The 25706-nt window shown below is 44.5% G+C and overlaps 1 protein-coding gene across 4 annotated transcripts in view; it reads right to left on the bottom strand.

Moving 5' to 3' along the window:
* The window catches only part of Cacnb4 (calcium voltage-gated channel auxiliary subunit beta 4), a 253882-nt gene that overhangs the window by 48068 nt on the left and 180108 nt on the right, over positions 1–25706 (bottom strand). The window lies entirely within an intron of this gene.

Below are 25706 nucleotides of genomic sequence, written 5' to 3'. Positions count from 1 at the left end.
ACCAGCCATTCACCTGGTACTATTGGAGCCACTGGGTGAGAGAAAAGCCATTAAGCTTTTCTACATGTAACTGAGGGCCGTCATATGGTGGTAAGCATAGGAGACACTCAACATGTCAGTTTCCTGTCTGACATCAGACAAGTGAATCTCCAATTTAGTAAATATTAGCATTTTTTTCTAGTGGCCTTTGCACCACTAGGATGGTCATAGACCACAAATTGAGTCTGTCATGCTCTACTGAGCTTGCAGTAGCCCTGCAACATCCTTTGCCGTGCTGCAGAAGGAACACTGTCTTTTCCTGGCGACTCCCCTGGATCTCCCAGGATAGGAGTGTCTGGACAACTCCAGGACAAAATATATAAAAGTGTTAGATAACCTCTATCTTTGTAGGTTGTCCTCCTTTCTTTCTTGCTGATGCTCTTTTCTTCTCTCCCATCTCCATCCCAAGTCAGGTCCATGGATCCTTGCAAGGGTGCCCAGGCTGTCAGGGTCCTAGCTGTGTTTAAGTTCTGTGCCTGATACCCCAGGGCTTCAACTTTGTGGAAAGACACAAACCCTCCCATGAAACTCATCTAGTCTCCGTTCCATGACTCTATTTATCTTTTTTCTTTTTTTTTTTTTTTTTTTTCATTTTTCTTTCTTTCTTTTTTTTTGGGGGGGCTGGGGTTGAGAAGTTTTTTTTATTAATTTATTCATATTACATCTAGATTGTTAGCCCTTCCCCTGTTTCCTCCTATCCCTCCCTCTCTCCCACTTCCCCCCTTCTCCCCTCCCCTATGTCTGTGATTGAGGGAGACCTCGTCCCCCTATATATGCCCTTAGAATATTGAATCTCTTCTTGGCAACTTGCTATCCTTCCTCTGAGTGCCACCAGCCTCCCCATCCAGGGGACATGGTCAGAAAAGGGGCACTAGAGTTCATGTGAGAGCATGACTCTATTTAGACTGCCAAAATTTCAATTTGTGGATTTCATTAATCTCTATTTAAAGATAACTTAGCATTTTAGATATCAGCAGATGAGTCTACGATAACCATGATAGTACCATGTCCTCTGGGACAAAGCCCAGGGACATGGGGATGCCAGGAAGGTCCCCTACTATGAGCTCTGTCTCCAGTCTCTGGTTTCAGACATGTTCTCAATATTATGTTGCCCAAAGTGGCCTGAAACTAAAAATTTTCCTGGCTCAGCCTCTTACTGTGATTACTGGTATGTGTTATCAGACTCAGCTTGCTTTTTGGGAGGGAAAAACAATGGCTTTCTATGCAGCTCAGAACTTGGTATGTTACCCTAATTGTCTTCAAACTTGCAACCTCCTGACATGCTCCTGAGGACTGCGATTACAGGTATATACCATCCCAGCTGGCAGGTTTTCATTGTCACTTAAATGATAACTTCCCCACAGTGTTCACACTACACCCTTACGCATTACTCTTGATAATTACATTAAAATTAGATATAGATTCGCTATAAATACACATTCTAGAAATAAGCAAAGCACAATATTTGTCTTATTTTTTTCATTTGTGAAATACAAAGTAGGGGAGACTTTAATCACGGTTTTACATACATTATTTAAAAGGAAAAATAATCACTTATAAGGTTGGTTGACCCAGTGTGGTCAGTAGTGCAGCTTCCCTGATTTCAGATGACGCTTCCTTGGACTGACAGTTTGATGATGCCCATCATTGGAGCAAACACAAGAACCTGAACTGACTACACAGATCCAGGGGGAGCGACAACCAAGGTGAGGGTAGGGGGGAAACCCCTTGGTGGCCTTTTAGGCATCTGGGAAAGAAGAAGCTGAGGTATGAGCCAGCAGGTTGGCAGGTTTAACCAGGCAGCAGGGGCTTTCACAATGGCCTTGTGTCCCCGAGCCCAGCCTAGACAATCAAGATGAAGTGCTCCCTACTTCAGTCACATGACTAGATTCCTACAGGTCAAAACTCCCTCTTCAGGTGAAGTGAACAAAGCTGATTCTTTCTTTAAAAAAAAAAAAAAAAGGCTGCCAGAGTTGACTACCAGATGACCTCTGGCTTCATTATAATTCCAATTGTGTGGCAAACCCTCCAGTTCTGTGACAGCTGACAGTTGTCATGGAAGCCACTGGAAAGAACCAGGAAAAGACAAGGAGAAAAAAAAAAAAAAAAAAAGCACATAACGCAACCCCGCCCAACCCACCTATTCCCAGAAGTGACATGAATATTCCTCCCCCTTATTAGCCCGTCCTTCCCTTCTGGGTTAGCTACTTTTCTCACTGCTGAAACAAAAGCAGCCTGAGGAGAGAAGGACATCTTATGGCTGGCAGGAGAGCAGCTTGAGCATACAGCCATGAGGTGTTGGGGGAAGGCACAGTGGCAGGAGTACCAGGCAGCTGCTGGCCTGACATCCGCAGCCACGGAGCACAGAGAGGTGGGGATTGCAGCCCAGGGCATTTTCTCCCTTTTTATTTAGCAAGGACCACAGCTGGGACCACAACCTATGAATAGTGCCACTCATATTCAGGGTGGGTCTTCCCTTAACCCAATCTAGAAACTTCCTCACAGCCACACCCAAAGGCTTGTTTCCACAGTGATCCCAAATCCCATCAGGCTAACAACAAGCCACTCACATCCTCATTCCCTCTCACCTCTGGCCTATAATTTCGTGATCCACAGGGGTTGAAACGTCAGTTCGAGACGATTATTTCACACTTCTGTTCTCCGCCAAGAATCAATGTCTCTTTTACAACTCAGTTGGTTTCCTCTAGTTATTGGTTCCACAATTCAAAGAGGGGAAAAGGGATACATACACTTTGAGGGCAGAACTGGTAACAGACTGAACCAACTTAACATAAAAATTGGGAAAAGAACAAAAAAAAAGTTGCTTTATATGGATAAAATGGCTTTGATATTCAGTCAGTCAGTGTGTGTGTGTGTGTGTGTGTGTGTGTGTGTGTGTGTGTGTGTGTGTGTGTGTGTCAATCAATCACTACAAGAGAAAAACCTGTGGCACGGAAGAGAAACAAATGTTGAAAGGCTCTATGCATTCAACAAGAACTTGCAGGAGTGATGAGACGGAAACTGAGGAACTAGGCTGTGCTCAAAAAGGGAAGAGAGCTGCTATCGTAGCGCCAAGCAGCTATCTTAGCTAGTCACTCAGCAGCCACTCCAGGAAGCAGCCTGGTCAGCAGCTCCCTGACAGCTTGTGAACAGCGCATGCATGGGACAGCAGTGAGTACCTGGGCTGTCCACCTGGCGGATCCCAGTGCAGACCCCTGGAAGCATTAGCCTCAGCAGGAGGTCTCCTCCATTCAAGGATGGGACCTCAAGCTCCACCAATCAGGTTTCATCAGAGCCATCAATGAGGAAATCCCGCCCCTGCGGGGGTGGGGGCGACAAGGCATGCTGCCCAAGGCTCAGGCATCTGTTTCTTATAAATATGGACTTCTCTGATCTTCTGGAAAGCAGGTGAGTGGCACTGGGCATTTTTCACCTGTTCCCCCAGAGTAGTTCACAGAGTGGCCCAGCAATCCTCCTTCACACAGGAGTCTAGTTCCTTAACAGTCATAGCAGCAACAGGTATGCTTTACCTTAGGGCAATCACTGTGTCTTCAAAAAAGAAGACTTTTCCTTTGTCAGATAAAGCGAGAACTAACACACCCCGCTTTAAGAGAGGAGGGGAGAAAAGGCTTGAAGCATCAACATGCCGTTTCGGTAGCTTAACGAACTGACTGGTGAAAACTCTTCTTGACAATTCCCTGGAATAGTCTTTCCACCAATCAAAGTTTCTAGTGAGAAAATGGAGCACAGACAGGGAACAGACCTGGAAATCCTGCCCCATGGAGGACATTTCATGATGAATAGAAGCGCAGTGGTCCAGGACATCAGTTTAGTGGATGCTGCATGCTTGGCATTCATAAGGCTCTGGATTTTACCCTAGCACCTCACCCTCTTCCAAAATCAGCCCTGAGGTGGCTGAAGGAAAATGGAAACAGTCTCAAGCCTTACCTCAGGCTGGGGAGCTACCCTGGCTTTAATGGCAGGCAGGAGCCGCCCCTATAGGTAGAATTGGTACATCAAAGGTTGAAGAAGGTGGCACATGAAAGGCCAAAGAAGGTGGCTTCAAGAGAGGCAGAGACCTTTCATGGAGTTCCAATACTGCCTGGACTCCATCCAACGGGGCGTTATACCCTACTTGCACATGCTGAGAGACATTGTGTGGAAAAGAACAGTGAAAAGTAGAACCCGTGTTAAAACATGATGTGGAAGTTAACCAAAAATAAATCAATATTCAGGAGTTGCTCAGGAAACAAAAGTATTAAAAGAATTAGGAAGGAAAAAAAAGCCTCATTGAACAGATATTAATATGCTAAAATTACGGAAATAAAAATGATCGGCCCTGGCAGGGAGAGAAGAAGCAGCAGCCCAGAATCCATAAATCAGCCCCTGTCTGGCAAAGCATCACAGCAAACATACCAAACCAAGGAGGAAAGAGGGACTGTGCAGCAACCACAGTGGCAACGATGAGAGATTCCAACCTCACTTCTCATAGCACATCACCCATTTCAGCTGTGGGTGGTGGCACACACCTGCAATCCCAGGGTGCGTGAGGTGCAGGCAGGAGGATTTCAAGTCTGAAGCTAGCCTGGACCATACGCCAAGATCAGCTTTATCAAACAAACAAACACAGAAACAAATAAACCCAGAAGGCAAGATTTAAAGGCAACACACACACACAGAGAAAGACAGAAACCATGCCTAAAATACTTAAGTAAAACACCCAAGTTTAAAGAACTCTTTAAAATGATTGATAAATCTGATTATTAAAGAGTTAAATACTTCTCTGGGGAAATATAATAATCAAAATTAAAATAGCAAAAAGAAAAAATAGTCACACAATTGACCTAAGCTTTGCTGCCCTTTATAGTCAGTGAGCCCTGACATATTAACACAAGTAGAAGGACAGCCAACCTCTTCAGTCCCCACAGGAGAAGGGACAAAGACAGGAAATGAGTACGTACTGAAACTGTGTGGTGGAGCATGTAATTTCAATACTTGAAAAGCTGAGGCAGGAGGATTACCATGGGTTTAAAGATGGGCTGGGTGACATCATGAGTTTACAGGATAGAATAAATCTTGTCTTAGAAAAAAATGTTTAACATCTTTTCTAGGTAATGTAAATTAAAATGTATTATTTCATCTATTAGATTAATAAAGTCCAACCATAAGCTAAGTCCTGGGGAGATGGCCCAGTGGGTGAACACATGTAATAGCAAGTATGAGGGTTGGAGTATTGATCCTAGAACCCACATAATAGCCTGGCAGGTACGATGACCCCAACTGTAACTTCAGTGCCCTAGAGGCAGAGAGAAGGAATCCCCAAGCAAGCTGGTTAGATAGAGTGGCCAAATCAGTGACATCCAAGCTCAGTGAAAGGCTTTATCTCAGTAAGTAAAACAATCAAGGAAGACACCAACTTTAACCTCTGCCTCCCAGAATAAAGCACATGAGAACATGCATGGGTACCCACACACATGTGAACATACACTTACATGCACGGGTGCCCACACACGTGAACATGTATACATACACATGTCACACACAACACACACATTTACACTCAACCTTCCCCAGCCCCTAAACCTTTGAGCTAGAATTTAACTAGTATAACTGAGAGGTAATTAAGCAAAAACAACCAAGATAGTCTACTTGAAGAAAATTTGCTCTAGAGAAGAGTGTGTCTTGGAGTCATACGTATAAATGGAAAATATAAATATTTGTTGCAATACTGTGTAAAAGGGCTGTTAAGTGACATTACAGGACATGAACCAGCTATGGTGGCAGCTACTCAGGAGCCTGTGGCAGGAGGATCTCATGGCCCCCAGTGACGCCAGGCTAGCCTGGGCAACACAGTGAGATTTGATTTCAAAAAGTAAATAAGTAGGCCACTGGTTTTGACTGAGCTCTTTGCACAAGGCCCAATGGCCCAGGCCAAACTGGGGTCATGTGTGTGAGGTTCCAGGCCACCTGTCAGAAACCAAGTTTCATTATCAAGCTGCTGAGAAGTGAGAAAAAAAAAATTACCAAATTCCTAAACAGTGATTTGTAGCTGGCAGGATAAGCAAGTCCTCTGTGTAAGGAGAAATGGAGTCTGAAAAGGCCAGCCTCCTTTTCTTCCTGCCTTCTGCTTCATCCTGCAGTTTGTTTCTGTGAAGCTCCCCCCACCCCCGAGCCCTGGCCGCATGCTGATCAGATCACCAGCACACTCGTTCTATTTTAGAGAAGACCGTATTGCCCAATTCCAAAGGCAGCCAAACCGACAAGCTGAATGCATTACACTGTGGGCTTTGACAGAGGAAGACAGTCACAGAGGACGATGGTTTATACACAGCAGATCCACTTTCAGACGGAATGGCTCGTTCATGTAACAGAATAACATGGCAACATGTGAAGGTGAGACTTAGGTACTGGAGGAGAGATATCACTCCGTTAAGGCTGTTACATAATATATACAAAGATGGAAATGTGTTCTTAATGAAAAGCATGCATGTATGTGTTCTTAATGAAAAGCATGCATGTATGTGTTCTTAATGAAAAGCAGGCATGTATGTGTTCTTAATGAAAAGCATGCATGTATGTGTTCTTAATGAAAAGCAGGCATGTATGTGTTCTTAATGAAAAGCATGCATGTATGTGTTCTTAATGAAAAGCAGGCATGTATGTGTGTGTTCTTAATGAAAAGCAGGCATGTATGTGTTCTTAATGAAAAGCAGGCATGTATGTGTTCTTAATGAAAAGCAGGCATGTATGTGTGTGTTCTTAATGAAAAGCAGGCATGTATGTGTTCTTAATGAAAAGCAGGCATGTATGTGTGTGTTCTTAATGAAAAGCAGGCATGTATGTGTTCTTAATGAAAAGCAGGCATGTATGTGTTCTTAATGAAAAGCAGGCATGTATGTGTTCTTAATGAAAAGCAGGCATGTATGTGTTCTTAATGAAAAGCATGCATGTATGTGTTCTTAATGAAAAGCAGGCATGTATGTGTTCTTAATGAAAAGCAGGCATGTATGTGTTCTTGAAGAAAAGCATGCACGTATGTCGATGTGTTCTCACCAGAGTGCTATTTAGTAGTTGAAACTTGAACTCTTTAATGTCATTTAATACAGTGACCAAAACGAGGGAAAACAACAACAACAACAAAAAACCCTAAAGTACAGTAAGAGCTACAAACAGTAGAGCTGGGGATGATGGCTCACACCTCCATTTAGGGAAGCAGAGACTAGCCTGATCTACGCAGAACGGGATTTTTTTTTTTTTTTTTTTTTCCACTTTTAGGCTGGGCCCTCCCACCCACATCAATTAACATAGCTGCTGCAGTCTCCCACAGACCAACCTGAGCTGGACAACCCCTCCTCAAAACAGTCTTCCCAAGCTCTGTTAACGACAAAGACTAACCCTGACGAGTACATGGGGTTTCCCCGCCTTTCTCTTTGTCTCTACAGTGTCCAGCTCTGGGTGCCCGAGAGCCCTCTGTTACTCAACTCTTTGTAGGGAGGAAAAAAAAAAGCCTCATCAAGAAGCCCCTAGTGGTCCCAACGAGGCTGTAAGTGCAAATTTCTCCCTTTATCCACCGGACTTCTAAGTTCGTGGAGCCTGTGGATCTTAAGTAAAAAGTGTATTATCTGAAACTTAGTGTAGATGTTGTAGGCACAAGTATTCTTTTTTTTTTTTCTAATTAAAATAGAGCATTTTGGGGAGCTGGAAAGATGGCTGAAAGTGGTTAAGAACAAGCACTGCTCTTTCAGAGGACCCCCATTCAATCGCCAGCACCCACCTGGTAGCTCACACCAGTCTGTGACTCCAATTCCAGGGGATCTGATGCCCTCTTTATGGCCTTCATGGGCATGGCACACATTTGACACACGGATTCAAACACCGATACACATGAAATAACAATAAGTAAAATCTCAAAAAAAAAATTGAAAGATAGTAATTTGGAGTACCTGAAGATGTGGTGGGTCCCTTCCATAGGCACCATCTGGTGATCAAATGCCCCTCCAGGGAAGTGATGCCTCTACTCCTAGTTTCTTCTGTGGAAAAAGCTGGCTTTGTGACATATGTTCTAAGCCACAGCACTTCTTGCAGCATGGTGACCCCTGCACAGCACTTTGCAATGTCTATTGGTCCTATCTGCAGGTATCAATCGCATCTGGGGTTCGGAGGGCTCAAATCCCTGAGTAATGGCTCTCCCTCCCTTTGACGGCTCACAAGGGAGCTACGGAAAGCAAAGCTTGCTTCTCTGTCCTATCTGCTCTTCTGTATTCTCTGTGTTTGCCCTCATTATGCCAGTAGAAAAGAACTCGTTCCTAGTTTAACCTTTGGAACAAGGAAATGAGGCTTTGATGGGAATAATGCAGCATTTTACAGATACTATCCAATTTAGCCACTATAAAAATGTGATGGGCAGAGCTTATTATCTGCATTGAAGTAAACAAGGCTTAGAGGCCGCTAAGCAATATGCCGAAGGTCATGCAGCCAGCTCAGCATGGTGAACCCCCAGCTGATTCACCCCACACCTAGGCTCTTACTAATTGCCCACTAACCAGGCCCAGCAGAGCTTCTGTAGCACAGTGGGTTAGCAGGTCCCTGAGGTTGAAGGCAGTTATCCCCAACCTGACCCGCAGCCAGCAAGAATAAACTCACAGCCACTGAGCAAACCATGTTGCCTCCAGCAAGCCTCCATGTTCTCTCTCCAAAGCTGTTTTGAGGACTAAGAGAGACAGCGAGCCACCTGCCTGAGCTTTCCAGTGGCTAGCTGGTGAGGCTAAGCCAAACACTTCAGCCAACTGGATCATCTGAAAGGTCCACTCTTAAAGATATTCCTAACACCAGGAACTGTCCTCCAGTATGTGGGGAGGACGCATTCATTTGAAATGATGTACAATCAACTATTTTCTGCTAGGATGTTTTCTTGTTTGTTTTTTGAGATACAATCTTCCTCTATCAAGCCAGAGCGGCTTGGGACTCAGTATACTGGCCTCGAACTCATGGCCCTTCCACCTTAGCCTTCAGAACTGTCAGGGTTAAGTCACCCATTCACAACAGGCTCACAATCAAATACTACTAAAGACAAGAGTGTCCCTACTAAAGCGGTCCGCCTTGTCTTTCCTTTACTATTAATATAACCAAAGAGAGCAGGGTTTAGTGGCAGGGCTACAGAGCAAGTTCAAGGCCACTCTGATAAATTTAGTGAAGCCCTGTCACCCTGTTTGAAACAAAGGAAAAGGGGGGTGGTGAGCCACTGGCTCAGCACTGGAGGGGTTGCATATCTACGTCCTCCAAAAAGTGGGCAGAGAGGCTTGTTTGAAATATTTTTGGCCCAAATATAAAGTTATTGATTGAAATGAAGCTGGGACAGAAACCATGACCTAACTTTACCCAGATACCTGTTCTTTTTCACAAGGAACCACGTGAGTGGGAACAGTAAGTCACAGGAGAGCTGGCATAGAGTAAGCATCTCAGCTACAGCCTGGTTGGACTCCTAGGGCTGCTACTGACTGGAATTTTGCTTTGGAGAACAACGCTCCATCTGTCTGTGCCCCACTACACTCTGAAAAGGAGCACATTAAACGGATGCACAGAAGCTGTGAAGACAAACGCACACATCTCAGGTGCACAGGAAATCACTGCCCTTTGTGTTTTAGGTGAGGTCAACTCACCGTTTTAACTTTCTTCACTCTAAAAAGTGAATAAAAGTGTGAAGCTTAAATGGTAGCAGTGTTAACAAAATCAAATGCTCGGTGATAAGTCTGGGGACAATAAAAGGAGTTGGTCAGAATGAAATCTGGAGATGCTGTCAGCTTTATATGACCATATTTTCTGTGGTCAGAAGGGGAGAGGCTGAGGACTGTGGCTGCTAAAAAAAAATAGGAGGCAAATTTCTTGCACTTAAACAGCTTATGGTCAAGGGAAGGATATGAAATATATTCATGAAATACAGCAATTCAGTGCTGAAATATGGTGTCAAGAAATAGAGAAAGAAAGAGAGACAGAGTCAGAGAGAGAGAGAGAGAGAGAGAGAGAGAGAGAGAGAGAGAGAAGGAGGGAAGGAAAGAGAAGAGAGGAAAGAAAAGAAAGGAAATGGAATCTGATGAATTGTAAGAAAGCAGAGTCTGTGGATTCTGAGCCACAGATGACGTGTGCAGAAGACAAAGCCTAACCTACATCTCATGCCCAGTTGCTGTGTTTCAGAACAACACTGCCAGGTCAAGAGAAGGTGGGGTGGAGTGCACAACTCCGTGGCTTCGTGTATCAGGCAAAGAGAAGTTCAGAGGTCTACGTTGAGGAGCAGCAGGAAATAAAATCTCAGAGGAGAATAAATGGGACTTGCTTCAAGCCAGGAAAGCCAGGAGAAGGGGCATGAAGGCAGACAGTAGGGAGGAGATGATGGTATAGCGCTGGGTGAGAGAAGGAGCTTCTAAGGTTGCAGAGTGGGCATGAGAGAGTGAGGCACGGAGGGGGAAGGCCGCAGTAGATTGTGTCTGGGAGACTAAAAGGATGCTGGCAGTGAGGAAAGAGACATAAGAGGAAGACATAAACTTTTCCCAAAGAACATATGAAACCTGTTGCTAGGACATTGGGGATTGTGTAATCTATCTACTGCCTGGTGTGTATGTCAAACACTGGGTTAGTTGACTAAATATGATAAGAAAATCCACATTTTTAAATTGGGTCACTTTCACCTTAAAGATATTTTGGTGTTTTGTCTTGACTTCTTTTTAATTTAAATCTCAACCATAGCCCTTCCCTTATTGCCTCCTGGTTCTGCCCTCCCTCCCTCTTTTCCCTATCCTCCTCCCCTGGTCTTCAGAAAGGGAGAGCCCTCCTCCCCTACCAACTGACCCCAGCCTATCAAGTCTCATCAGAACTGCCTGCATCCTCTTCCTCTGTGGCCTGGCAAGGCTGCCCCACCAGAGAGAAGTGATTGAAGAGCAGGCATCAGAGTTCATGGTAGAGGCAGCCCCTGCTCCCCTTACGAGGGGACCCACATGGAGACTGAGCTGCCTATTGGCTACATCTGAGCTGCAGGCCTAGGTCCTCTCCTTGCTTGGTCCTTGTTTGGTGCATCAGTCTCCGCAGGCCACCCCTGGGCCTAGATTTGCTGGCTCCATTGGTCTTCTTGTGGCCCTCCTGTCCTTCTATCTCCTTCCCCGCCCCCCCCCCTCCCCGACTCTTCCATAGGATTCCCTGCACTCTGCTCAAGGTTTGGCTGTATGTCTCAGCATCTTCTTCTATCCCCTGCTGGGTGGAGTGTTTCAGAGGACCTCTATGGTAGGCTCCAGTCCTGTTCCCTTTCTTCAACTGCTTCCAGGGTCTGTGCTATTTGCCCTTCTGAATGAAAATTAAAGATCCTCCCTAGAGTCCTCCTTGTTATTTGGCTTCTTTAGGTCTTTGGATTGTAGTGTGGTTTTCCTGTATTATGTGGCTAATATCTGCTTATAAGTGAGTACATACCATGGTTGTCTTTCTGGGTTACCTCACTCGGGATGATCATTTCTAGTTCCATCCATTTGCCTGCAAATTTCATGATGTCCTTGTTTCTAATAGCTGAATAGTATTCCACCTTTTCTTTATCCATTATTTGGTTGAGGGACATCTGGGTTGTTGGATCTTCACTAATCCTACATCCGACAGAGGGTTAATATCCAAAGTATATAAAGAGCTCGATTATTTTTTTCTTGAGATGACGTCTTTCTAAATAGCCCAGGTAGGCCTTGAAATCATATGTAGCCCAGGTTATCCTGAAGCTCAGTCTACCTGCATCAGCCTCCCAAAGGCTGGGATTACAGCTGCGAGCCACCATATCTGTTGCACAATTTTAAATCCAGCCATCAACTATTATTGGTGTTTGGTCTAGCTTACGCTGTTCAGTGGAGACACAGAGAAGTATACATCAGAGCTAACTCAAGAAACGCAGAAGTGAGAAGGTTTAAAATGCTGAATTCTTTACCTAGCGAGTCCACCCAATCATCATTATTTATTTTGATACTTTGTGAAAAGGTTTTTCTATTTAAGCCATGTGAATCTAAGTCAACGCTAAATAATATAAACAAGATTAAAATGAATAGAAAAAAATTCTTTCTTGCTTAAAAAAAAAATCCTGAAGGACTCTCAGAAGAATGTGACTTGAGTTTTGAAAATTGCTGTTGAAATGTAGCTTGATAGTTGTTCCAGGAGTTATTTATAGCCAGACAGCATAAAAGTTGGCAATGATGGACAAGCAAGATGTGCGTGGAGGCTGGGGCAGGATTGAGAATAAGAATTTGAAACATAAGCCTTTCTCATTTAAGCCGTCATTGTTTCCCCAAATGATTCCATGGAGCTTGGCTTTACTGAACAGTCTATTGCTCTGTTCCAATAGTGGAACGTGAGAGAATCTTCTCCGTCTAGCACAAAATGCTGCAAAGAATGCAGAGTATGAAAGGAAATGAGGCACACAGTTGCAGAACACACACGCACACGCACGCACGCGCGCGCGCGCGCACACACACACGCACACACACATTATCAAAAGCAGTATTAAGAAGGAGACATGCTTCTGAATAAAGGAGATAGCACTGAATATGATAATACGTTCTGAGATGGGTCTTAGCACTTGTCTTTTAATGAGAGGTCAGCTTCAACTTATTTAAGAACTCCAAGGCTATGAGAGCACTGGGTGTGGTCACCGTGGCAACATGCAGAATCTCCTCTGAGAATGCTCCTGAAGGCACCAAAGGCTGTTCCAGGAGCGATGGCAGCGCACATCTGTAACCCCAGCACTCAAAAGGCTGAGGCAGGAGGATCATGAGTTCAAGGACAGTGTGGCCACATACCAAGACCTGTCTCAAAAAATATAAACAAACAACAACAACACATGAAATACTAATATACAATCAACTTGTGCCCAGACTACTAAACAAAATCAACTCTTGATAATATTAAAGTCTAGAGATAATGAAAACCAAATAGTCAACTACCTTAGTATGGTAGTTGGTATGGAATGGTATGGTATGGTATGGTATGGTATGGTATGGTATGGTATGGTATGGTATGGTATGGTATGGTATGGTATGGTATGGTATGGTATGGTATGGTATGGTATGGTATGGTATGGTATGGTATGGTATGGTATGGTATGGTATGGTATGGTATGGTATGGTATGGTATGGTATGGTATGGTATGTATGGTATGGTATGGTATGGTATGGTATGGTATGGTATGGTATGGTATGGTATGGTATGGTATGGTATGGAATGGTGTGGTATGGTATGGAATGGTATGGTATGGTATGGTATGGTATGGTATGGTATGGAATGGTATGGTATGGTATGGTATGGAATGGTATGGAATGGTATGGTATGGAATGGTATGGTATGGTATGGAATGGTATGGTATGGTATGGAATGGTATGGTATGGTATGGAATGGTATGGAATGGTATGGTATGGTATGGAATGGTATGGTATGGTATGGTATGGTATGGAATGGTATGGTATGGTATGGAATGGTATGGTATGGAATGGTATGGTATGGAATGGTATGGTATGGTATGGTATGGTATGGTATGGTATGGAATGGTATGGTATGGTATGGAATGGTATGGAATGGTATGGTATGGTATGGAATGGTATGGTATGGTATGGTATGGTATGGAATGGTATGGTATGGTATGGAATGGTATGGTATGGAATGGTATGGTATGGTATGGTATGGTATGGTATGGTATGGTATGGTATGGTATGGTATGGAATGGTATGGTATGGTATGGTATGGTATGGAATGGTATGGAATGGTATGGTATGGTATGGTATGGAATGGTATGGAATGGTATGGTATGGTATGGTATGGTATGGTATGGAATGGTATGGTATGGTATTGTATGGACATCAATACAACGTTATTTATATTTTGGGTTTCACTTTACCCTCCATGAAGTTCAGAGATACATTCTAACTCTTCTCTTGATATAGATCTTCCTTAATTTGTATTTTTTAAAAATAAGATTTATTCATTTGTTATTTTAGGTGTGTGAATGGAATATATGTGTGTGTACCACACGCATGCAGGTGCTTACAGAGGCCAGAAGAGGGCATCACACACCCTGGTACTGGAGGGACAGATGGTTGTGAGCTGCCATGCGAGTGTTAGGAACTAAACCTGGGTCTCCTGGAAGAACAGCAAGTGCTCTTAACTGCTGAGCATCTCTCCAGCCCCACAAGTTGTATTGAATTGCATGTATGCTCAGGAACTACTCACAGGCAGGTGGGGTATCTTTTTCATCTTTGTATGCCTAAGGTGAGTTTGGTACACAGGAGGCAACAACAAACATTTTGTAGGAATGAAGGAGAATGAGAAGAATGTAAAAAAAAAAAAAAATACTTTTGCATCGCCCCAGGATTGCGTAGCATCTCAGCAGCCACTCGGAGTTGCAGTCAATAGAGAAAACTGCTTTCCTGCAATTTTTCAACTCCACTGCTGCACAAACTGATTGAATTTTGTGTTTCACTGAGTTCATCCATTCTTGATTAATTGGGTAGTTAAGCACTTCCAGTTACACGTGCAGCTGGGAATTCCTCCAGCTGCCATTAATTTTGCTAAAGATTCAAATCGGCAGTATTTTTCTGCTGAAATGGACCCACTGTTTCACTTCAGCCAATCAAAACCAAGCATGGCCACCTCCCATTATTGAGCAACCGCTGAGTAACTGACCAATGGCAGCCCATTGGTTACTGTCATTACAAATGTCACTCATCCCAGTTCCTCATTTGTTTCAATAACCAGATGGGCACATATCATGCATCAGCGAGCTCCGACCCAGTCCACATACAGGCAGTAACAAAATAAATCCAGGCTCAACATTCAAGTTAGTACTTTTGTCTGGCTTCTGGGAAGGCTTAGTTTTATGGAAGAAGATAAGTCACACCTACAATCCACGCTACACCTTCCAGTGAAACGCTGTAAAATGTACCCCAGGCTTGACCCCCAAGGAGAGTTGGACAGCTACAATTCCCCCATAGTCCGGAATAAATGATGAAAGGAGAGCAAGATGCAGCTCATCCTGCAAGCCTCCCAGATGGTGCAAACGCATACCAAACATTGTGCTCTTAGATACAAGATGGGCTATAGACACACCTAAGATACTCCAGGAAGGGAGAACGGAGGATTCCGCTCCATGCCTAGGAGGCCTGGACTAATCACATCCTTCCCTTCCCCAAACTGGGACCTTTTTAAAAAAATATATTATTATGTACACAATACTTCACCTGCACGTTAGAAGAGGGCACCAGATCTCATTATAGATGGTCATGAGCCACCATGTGGTTGTTGGGAATTGAACTCAGGACCTTTGGAAGAGCAATCAGTCCTCTTAACCTCTGAGCCATCTTTCCAGCCCCCTAAACTGGGCTTTTTATCAGCCAGTTGCCTGTCAGCTGCCATCAAAGTGTTTGCTAAAATACTGTATTTAATGTTTACAATTTCTCATATGCTATGGGTGATATGAAATGCATGTTACCTCCACTTGAAACACACTTTCCATATGTCATTCATCTCCCAGAATGAAATCTAACATGCTCTGTAGCAGATGACAACAGCTCATAATCCTAACATGGGGGTGATTCAGTTGTCATAGGCAAGTGTTTGCCAGCCTTGGGCAGACACTGTGCTCTCTTTAAGACTATGCACACGTGTGTGAGCATGGATGAAACATGTGTAAGCCAATGTAACAGAATGGTCACAAGTAGGTTTTAGACCTCACAATAGAAAGCAAACATCAAGCTGAGCTTATTGGCTCCTACAAATACAGGTGGTGACAACATCGCAGTGTCTTTAACTCAAAAGGAGTGTTTTTCACGGCCTACAGAAGCATCCCTGGCAGAAAAAAAGCTCAGCACAGAACAAATGAGTAAGTGATGTTGAGATTGGCAGAGATTCAGGGCAAGACGGACTAGATGTCAGGATCCCATCAGTGACCAGAAACAAAGACGTATCCTCTTCTATCTGAAGTGTGCTCTGAAGCCATTCACCCGATGGGAGAATACTCTTCAGTGTGTCCTCAACCCAGCAGCAGCAGCTACATCACGCTGTCATCTACCTACTCGGCAGCTTCCAGCAAAGGCCAAAAACTCAGAATGTGAAAAGTGACATTTTTCTCTTTAAAAAAAAATCAAGGGATAATACATCGATAAAAATTACTCAGATGCAAGTTTATTCTCAGCCCCAACTGAAGCATAAATGATGGTGTCGGAACATTAAAAAACAAGCAACTCATCAGCCTCCTTGATAAGAACATCACACGCTTCAGCACCAGGGTTTTTAAATAAGAGAGCGGTTTGAGACACTGGCTGCCCTGTGAATAGAGGGAGAAAAAACCACATCTCACTGTTTAGCAAGGGTGAAAAACCATTGTCTTTGTGGTATTACCTAAGTAGAAATCATTGTTGAGCATTGATACCTATATAAGTTCAGACATACATCAATGTTCCCAGCTCCTAGGGCCTTTCATAGCAAGGAAATCTTTTTCAGAGTTACTGTATTTTTAGGAAGCACCAAGCCACTGTAATTGATGAGAGTAAAGATGGAGAAAGACCTTAGGTTGTGAATTTTGTTGTTTTTCTAACGAGTGAAAGCGCAGACTTGGTCCAGCAACGAAAGGCACTGTCGGTTGTGATGGGCCTGAAAAGGCTTCTATTTGCCCAGCTTTACCTCACTCCGCCCTGGGCCTGCTCACCAGCTCCCCCTGTGCTATGCTAAAAGGCCAGGAGCCCCCTTGTTCCCAAATTCCCCAGAGACACTGGCTTCAGCACCAATGCACTGACTTCAGTACTTCAGCTCCTACTTGTGCGGAAAGCAGGTGTGAGTCACCTTCAGGTTGCTCTTGCTGCCTCTCCCCTGTAGGCTAGCTCAGTTGCCACGCAACCCTTGGGGCCCACACACAATCCCCATGTTTGCACTACGTGGCAGCTGTCTCCCTTTTACGGATTTCCAGCCCCCACCTCATACACCCTCTGAAGGTGGCACCGTGCTGGATTCATCTCTTTTCCTAGACGTTAAGCCCATACTTGTTTGCATCAACGCTTACCGGATGAAGAACTAACTTGTGGATCCAGAAGAAACAGAAGGTGGGAGAAAGAGCACAGGCGACAACACTAAACTACATGCTCAATAGACAGATACAGATTTCTGCACTAAAGCCATATTTTATGTCAACTTTTCCAGAACCAAATCTTTAATATACTGACTGCCAAGGAAATAGAAGTGGTCCAAATCGCCTTAGAGAGAAATATTTGCTATCCACTCACTTCAAAATAATTTTAGACTCAAAGAAAAGCTGCTGAGAGTAGAGAGCCCCCATATCACCTTCGCCACCTCCCGTAATGTTAGACACCTTAGATAATCAAGACTCACTTGTCACAACTTTTTTTAAAAAATGACATTGGCTCCTCATTTTTAATAAAACTCCAATTGTTTATCGAATTCAATCAGTTTTGTACAATTCCTTTTATAATCCCAGGAAAGAATTCAGGATACCATAACGACTTTGAGTGTATTGCAATTAAAACTCAAATATCAATAGATTCTGATTAAGGAAAGCTGCTCTAAAGACTGATTAAACATCTCGGCCATATTTGCCAGCCCCCTTTATTCCAGTGTGATAGACAGGCCGGCACCTTCCTCCAGATCTCCACCAGGGAAGCCAACAAGTCAAGCCCTGCTTCAAATGCACCACGGCTGTGAGCTCAGGTAGGCTAAGAATACTTCAATCAGGTCAGCACACCATCCCTAAATAACAGAAACTGAGGTAGAGATAATAGCAAACAGGACACCCAGCAATAAAAAGCACTGTGAACTGGTGCTTCCAAGGGGTCACGAGTGGATCAAAAGTCCTCAAATCTTCCTCAATGGGGCTTTCGTGGTTTGGGTTAGAGACAAGATCTGCAGATGAGAAGGCGAGGAGAGCATCTGTGGCTTCAGAACCCAGGGGCAAGGAGGGCAGAGAGAGAGAGGCTGGAAAAAGCCACCAGGAGAGTCTCATTTGCAGCAAAGGACCTTTCCAGGCACACTGGCACGAACAACAGAAAATAAGGAGCTCATTCGCTGCTGATGTCCGTGTTCTTGGGCCTTATGAGATAAAAAGTGATGTATTTAGGGCGAGGTGGTGAACTTGAGCACTTTGGGAAGTTTGAAAGCGGACACCACGCAGGGACCATTTTGAAGGCAAAGGGAAGCTGTGCTTTCTGCCCGATGATAAAGAAGAGAGGTTTTGATCCTGCTGCCGCAGTGAGGATAGCTAAGGCCAACCAGGATACCTGGGTAAGGTGTTCCCAGGACAGGACCTGCTGGAATAGGCTCTCCCAGGTACCTTTCTGTCACCCTTAGTCCTGCTTGGTTTCAGGGATCAACCACTTGAAGGAATCTGAAGACCCTGGGGAATCAAGGAGGGAAGGGTTGTAGGTGATGAATGAGTTATAAAAAATCATGGCAAAGAGATCTGGGTCAACCCATCTGGAGACAGAAAGTCAAGGAAAAACTTTCAGGAACACCATGCACAAGACCGAGATCAAGCTTGCTAAAATCCTAGCAACGGAAGGGGAGGGACCCATGGAGACCCGCCCCTATTTGAGGAGCCATTGGTAACATGGCTGCTCAGGGAGGAAGAGTCCTTTCTCTTCAGGAATGTAGCCTGTGAGAGGCTACCCACGACCTGGTGGCCCTACATCCATGCCCAGACAGGGTAGCACTAAGCAGACTCTGTGGGGTTTAGAAATGAGCATACAATGTTGGGAAGGAATGGCAGTGGGGGTTGGGGTTAGGGAAGTAATTAGAGTGGAGAGAAAGATAAAGTGATGGGTTTGATCAAAATACCTTATACACATGTATGAAATTCTCAAACAAGCAGACAAAACAGCAAGGGCTCCATGCATAGACAGAGGAACTCATCTCCAGTGAGGCAGAGTGGAAGGCAACAGCAAAAGCCTGCCTCCCACAGCTTAAGAAACAATGGGCCTTTTTCACAGGTCTCACCCGGCTGGACTGGCCTCAAGCTTACTATGTAGGTAAGGATGACCTTGAACTCACAAACAATTCTCTTTCCTCTTCCTGCCAAATGCAGGATTATAGGCATGTGTCACCATGCCCAACTCAGTAGCAGAGGTTTAAGTCAGACCTAAAAGTTTATTTTCTGACCTAGACAGCAAAGGTTATAAGACACAGAGCTAAGTGTCCGAAGCTAGACAAAAAAACCCATCCCCTACTCATCTTCTCAAATTTCCTTTTAGTTTTGAGTCAGACTAAAATGAGAATAGACTGGCATTTTAGGTTTGTCATTTAAGATACGACAGTGGCAACACACTGCTGAACTCTTTTTACAGGGAGGCAGCAGTGCTGAAAGCTGAGGGGCAATTCTTTTTTTTTTTATTTTTTATTTCTATAATAAAGGCAGTGTATCTGACAGAATAATTATACTAGTTTTTCCAAAGTTAGGCCCATGAGATGGTTCACTGGATAAAATCACTTGCCGCCAGGCCTAACCTCAGTTCAATTCCTGGGGCCAGCATGGTGAGAGGGGAGAACTCACTCACACAAACTGTCTTCTTACCTTCATATGAACACACACACACACACACACACACACACACACACACACACACACACACACAAATAGTAAAACATTTTAAAATCTTGCCTTGTTAGAAATTGTTTACAGGAAGGACATGTGCATACTTATCTGTTTATCTAAGAATTGTTATAAAGTATTCACTGGCCACTCCTATCTAAGATAGAATTTCAGAGTTAAAGCTGTCCAGACAGGCTGCTGATCCACAGGAGAAAACATCACATCCGGGTTCAAGCAAAGCTTCCCCCCCTCCCCCCGCCCCAAGCAAAGCTTTTTAACCACTGGCTTAGAACATAAATTCCCAGTGGGGCGCAATAAGCCCATGGGGCATTCGGCAGTATGCTGAGACACTTTTCATTCTCAAAACTCCAGTGGCAAGAGATGCTCCCCACCCATGCTTGGTAGAAGCCAGGATACTGCCAATATTCCACAGCGCACAGGACAGACCTAGCGGAGAAGCATCCGGCCTCGAAAACCAAGAGTGCCTGGCATTGACATGTCACCTCACCTTAATAAGCAAATTATTTGTTCAAAGTTAAAGAGAGGCATTTGGAAATCTCTCTATGCTGTCAGATTAGCAACAATCAGCTAAGTCAATTCAGCTTGCCTTTGGCATAAACACTTCAGTAAGAGGACAGGGCTGGATGCAGAGTCTCACTCAGCATCAGTCACTCAGTCCTCGGCTATCCAGAATAGCACCGTGCTGTGAAAGAACGGACCCACACTGGATGACTTGCTCATTTGGAAGGCTTTGACAAGACTGAGGCAGACCCTGCCTGGCTCTCTGCAGGACATCTATATATGCCAGGGTCCAGACTCTTAAGTCTAAGTCATAAGGTCTGAGACCTCATGGTGAGCTTGGGTCTAGAAGGTACAGGCAATGGGCTAACAGGGAGTAAGTGGCGCACAAGCCTGGAAGGAGCTCACCACGGGGTAAACATATAGTTCAAAGGCATGAGCCAGCGTGATGCTGAAGCCTCTGTATCTACACGCTTTGTCCGTGCACAGCTAGGAAAGCATCGCTGAAAGCTGGCTGGAAGCCCCGGTGCACTGCCATTTTAACTCCCTTTCTCGATACGGCAGACATGAGTGTTTTGAAACAAAAATCAGAAGGGCAGGAAGACATAGGTGCTGATAGTTTTCACAAGAAGACGCACACCACAAACACATGCTCTCTGCCAAAATAGAGACACAGCCCATGTCTTCCAGTTGCCACACAAGTGTGCATTAGTTTTGTTTAATACAACAGGCACGCATCACTGATTGAAGTCAACTCTTCCACTCACTCAGTCAAGAATATGCGGTAAGCCTGGAGCCTTATACAATCACACACTCTGTCTTCCTCTCCAAATGTCTTACATCAAGTAAAGAGAGCAGCAAAACTGAGTGAGCAAAAGACAAATCTGGCCATCTCTGGAGACCCATTTACCTCTTTCCATTCCTAGCTTAGGAGAGAGCTGCCTCAGCTGTACAAGAAAATACCCACGCTGGGTCCCTGAGCATCTCTCTTTCTAATAAGGCCGCTTCCCTAACCAGAGAGCTTCCAGGTTACATAACAGCATGGCTGTTCCCTGGCTACTGAACCTATAAATATACCAAGCATAACCGACAGGCCTATGGCTACTGTGAACGCAGGCATCCGTGCCTGGCTTGTGCTGTGGGTACAGGAGTGCACCCTGGCGGGGGCCCAAGAGTCAGAGCTGGCAAAGGCAGGTGCACTAAATCTTCACTTTGTACAGATGCTGCAAAAGTCTCTTCGACCGAACAGAGGTGGGCTGTGTAGAGTCCTGGCTAATCCTGACGGCATTCACCTCCCTGGTAACGTTACTGAACAAAGGAAACCTAGGGCGCAGCACAGTAAGGAGGCACCCACTCTCTCAGCTTCAGGGTTCTATAAGGCGCAAGGTGGCAGTAACAGTGACCACTTAGAGTTTTCTGCCCCAGGCTTTGGCCCTGCATCAGCATCACAGTGTTGGGGCTGTCCACCCTTACTTTCTCCTCCTATACCCTGATCTAGTCTTAATTTGTCCAGTAGTCCTTCATGCACACTTTTAAGAGATAGAATCTACAAGTACAAATAACACATACACACAAAGGGGAGAGAGAGAGTGGGGTGGAGGGGGGCGGAGAGCAATTGATTAAGTCCTGGTTGAATTTGTATTATTGGCATGAGCATGGCTCTGTCAAGGACCCCAAAGGCCTCCGACCCATGGAAATGGCAAATCCTTCCCCAAGTCAGATGCAGAGGAATGGCAAAGCCTTCCTCAGGTCCAAAGTACCAGCCACAGCTTCCTCCTGCAATCTGAAAAGCTGCCCTGCAGGCCATACAGCAGGGAGTAGCTAAACCCTCCTCCTTGTGAGTTTCCAGGCTACTGCTGGTGAATCTGCACCGGAGCACACACGGCCCACCCAATGCCAGCTTTTCTGTGCTCCACTCTTCTTTCTTCTTGCCTCACCCCAGTCAAATCAACTCCAAAGCCACGCAGGGCATGGCAACTACCCAGATTAGAATGTTCCTTCCTTCACACAATTAAGAACCCAAACACGCTTTGAAAACATCACACCGGATTGCATTTCTAGCTGGCTTGTTCTCCCTTCCTGTCCACAAAATGAGTGTCAACTACAGCTACAGAGCCTCTTGCAAAGGCTGTGACACCCCCCCCCCCCAAAGGAAATGCCTTATCATTAGCTTTTCCTTTGTTTGGTGATCCTGGTATGGTACTCAGTGAGTGACATAGCTATCTAAAAATTATTAGATGCTGGAATATGCTGTTCCTGCATGAATAATAATGAGCAGAATTAAAACAGTTGTGAAACAAATGCTGCTTTATGTTTCTTTCTTTTTCTTCATAGTAACCTCAGATATTGATTTCCTTACCATATATGCACAACATACGTACACTTATCATATGTGTACAATGTATGCATGTTTGTGTAGAATATACCAATATATGTAATGTAATATATAATTTGGTTTACTTTATTTTACCAGGAAAAGAATTTCTACTAAAACATGCATTCTGACTGTGATAACAATAGGCAGAAAAAACAGTGCCTAGGCTAGGACACATCCCCAAGAGCCTGAAAACTGGCCTTAGAATGCTTAGGTTTTTGCCAAGTTAAAACTTATTTGGTTAGTTTAGGGAGCTGACAGTTTTAGAAACGATATCCTTTGGAAACAAGCCCTAATTTCATCAGTGACGATTATAAGCATCAATTGGTGAGTCTTTGTTAAAAGCAACATGAATGACAGCAGCTGAAGCTGTGCTCATCACCAAGTGTCACTCACTCTTTCCTCATCGTTGAGTACACGGGCTGCCTTGCTACTGCAACAAATGACCATGAGCCAGTAGTCGAAGCCAACACGGATTTGTTTCTTCATACTTCTGGGAGAGCTGGAAGTCAGAAAGGGAGCCAGGCATAGTGGCTTATGTCTGAAATCCCAGCACTAGAGGGGCAGAGTCAGGAGGATTGGCATGAATTTGAGGCTAACCTGGGTTACATAGTGAGTATTAGACCAGCCAGGGCTACATAGCAAGACCATATTTCAAAAAACTGGAGAGGGAGGGCATGAGAAAAAGACAAAGAGAGGAATGAAGGGTTTGTAAGACTCGTGACATTTCCAATGCTGGAAGGAGGGGAGGGAAGGGTAGGCAAAAACGAGTTTTATTGGCCTAAAATTCAAGTGTCAGAAGAGGCATGTTCCTTCTGGGGGCCCTAGGGAGAATGTGTTTTGCCTTTGGCTCCTACAAGCCAACTGCCCTTTGGCTCCCAAACCCATTCCTCCATTTCCAAAGAAACAAAAGCAGGCTGAGCCATTCTCACAGCATTCTCTCCTCTCTCTCTCTCTCTCTCTCTGCCTCTTCTCTCCCCTTTCTGCTTACAAGGATTCTCTTTCATCCAGCCATTTGCTACTGTAAAATAAAAAATAAGAAAAGAAAGAAAGAAAGAAAGAAAGGAAAACCTGAGATAAATTAATTTGTAAGTAGGAAACTTTGTTTTGGTTCACAGTTTTGGAGGTGTCAAGTCCAGGGCTGGTTGGCCCTATTGCTTGAAGAGAGTAAGCTCACGGTGGATGGAGTGCATGCTGGGTACACACTGAAGCAAAGCTACTTGTCTTACGGTCAGGAAGAAAAACAGCAGATGAGGAAGGTTCCCACTATCCCTTCTGTGCTCACAGTGACTCAAAAACTCTCCAGAAGTGCTACCCTTGAAGGATTCCGCCACGTCCCATGTTAGGCACCAACTCTTTAACATGTGGAGTTTAGGTACACTTAAGGTCTAGACCCCACTGATTGTTCTGGACCCTCTGGGACAACCTGTCAGTCTTAGTGTCAGCCAGTAACCAATCTTTTGTCATGAAACCAAACTTCTACGGTTTAAGTGTACCCTCAAAAAGCTCATGTGCTTTGACTTCAGTTCTGGGGGAGGCATTTGGATCCCAGGAATAGACTCTTGTGAATGGATTACTGCCTTCCCCTTTGAGTGAGTTATAGCTCCCCTGGGGCTGGACCCACTGCCACAGTAGATGGTATAAAAACACATGTGTCTTCCATTGTCCCCCCCCCCCCCGCCACGCCCCTGCTCTGCCATGGTACTGCTATTTTTTTTTTTTTTTTTGCCATAATTTTAAGTAGCATGATCTCAATAGAAGGCAAGCAAATGCTGGGCATGGGCTTCCCAGACTTGGAAAGGAAATGGTGGTGCATAGGCAGGATAGGAGGGGCTGGAATCCCAGAACTTCAGAGGTAGGCAAAGGAGAATCAGGAGTTCAAGGCTAGCCTCTAGTACATAAGACCTTTGTCTCCACACTAAAATTAAATTAAGTTTTAAAACACTGTGAGGCAAAAATAACTCTAATTCTAATATTTCCCCCCCCCTCTCTCACACACACACACACACACACACATACACACACACACACACACAAATAAATTACCCATAATGAGTTTCTATGAAGTTTTCTGTGTGAGAAGCAGGTGCTTCCAAGATTCATGACATTTCTAACATCAGACTTTTGACATATGTAGTCTGGAGTTTCTTGACAATCAGAAATTAAAAAAAAATTTTTTTACTAAGGCAGTGGTAGTTTGTAGAGTCGAGCACTTGGTGGAAGTCACAAATCCTGTTTTAATTCCATTATTTTGAAGACCTCCTGAACTTTCCAAGTCAGTTTCATAAAATATTAAGTCAGTTCCTAAAGGACTAAACCCAGTCAATATCCGAGATTTGTTGACTCAGCCTGCCTGCAAAATAACTTCAAGTTGGAATTTATCCATGTTCATATTTGTGAGTCTAGGAGGATTGCCAGCTTGTGTCAGAGAACAGCACCAGCATCCAGAACCATTTGTTTTGTTTTGTTTTGTTTTTTTAAGGCTAGGCTTGCAGAGAACCTACCTTAGTAAGTGTGAGATGACAGGTTGCACTTGGGTAAAAGGTGAAATGTGACCTCCTTACCATGCTTTGGGTATTTTAAAAATTAACCACTCTGTCTAAGCAAGAGAAACTGCAGGTCAGAAACCAGATGACATGCTTGGCCCCATCTGACCCTGGCTTGGCAGTTGCTTTCATTCTAAACTTTCCTCTAACTCCATCACATTCCCACTGGGTCCTGTTCACTTGTCTTCCGGATTCCTTTGAGGCCACCCTTAAGGATTTCCAGCTTGTCTTACTTTTCCTTCACATCACCGAGTCTACGCTGTCCGCATCTGAAGGGTCCTGCTTTGTCCCTCACTCCTGCCATCAGGACTGTGACCTCATGTGACCCCCTCCTGCCTGTGGACAGCTACAGGGAACCATTCACATGGCCGCTCAGTTACTGCCGTTGTGTGGGACCTGACCAGAGGCCAAGACAGTGTCTGGCTGACATTCCATTCCAAGCACAAAACTACCAGTTCTTGGCCAGATAATCTCAGACTGGCCTTCCCAATCCTGCTGGAAAAAGTGATTTTTCAGCTGCACTGAAATCATGTTTACAAAGTGGAAGCTGGAGTGCAGACTTGGGCAGAAACTGAGATTTTATTCCCAAGCTTCCCGTAAACCAGCTGGGGAAGCCCCCAAACCGTCAGAT

This window comes from Acomys russatus, chromosome 24, assembly GCF_903995435.1.
Source record: "Acomys russatus chromosome 24, mAcoRus1.1, whole genome shotgun sequence".
Taxonomy (NCBI): Eukaryota; Metazoa; Chordata; class Mammalia; order Rodentia; family Muridae; genus Acomys; species Acomys russatus.
This window is presented reverse-complemented; position numbering and strand designations above follow the sequence as displayed.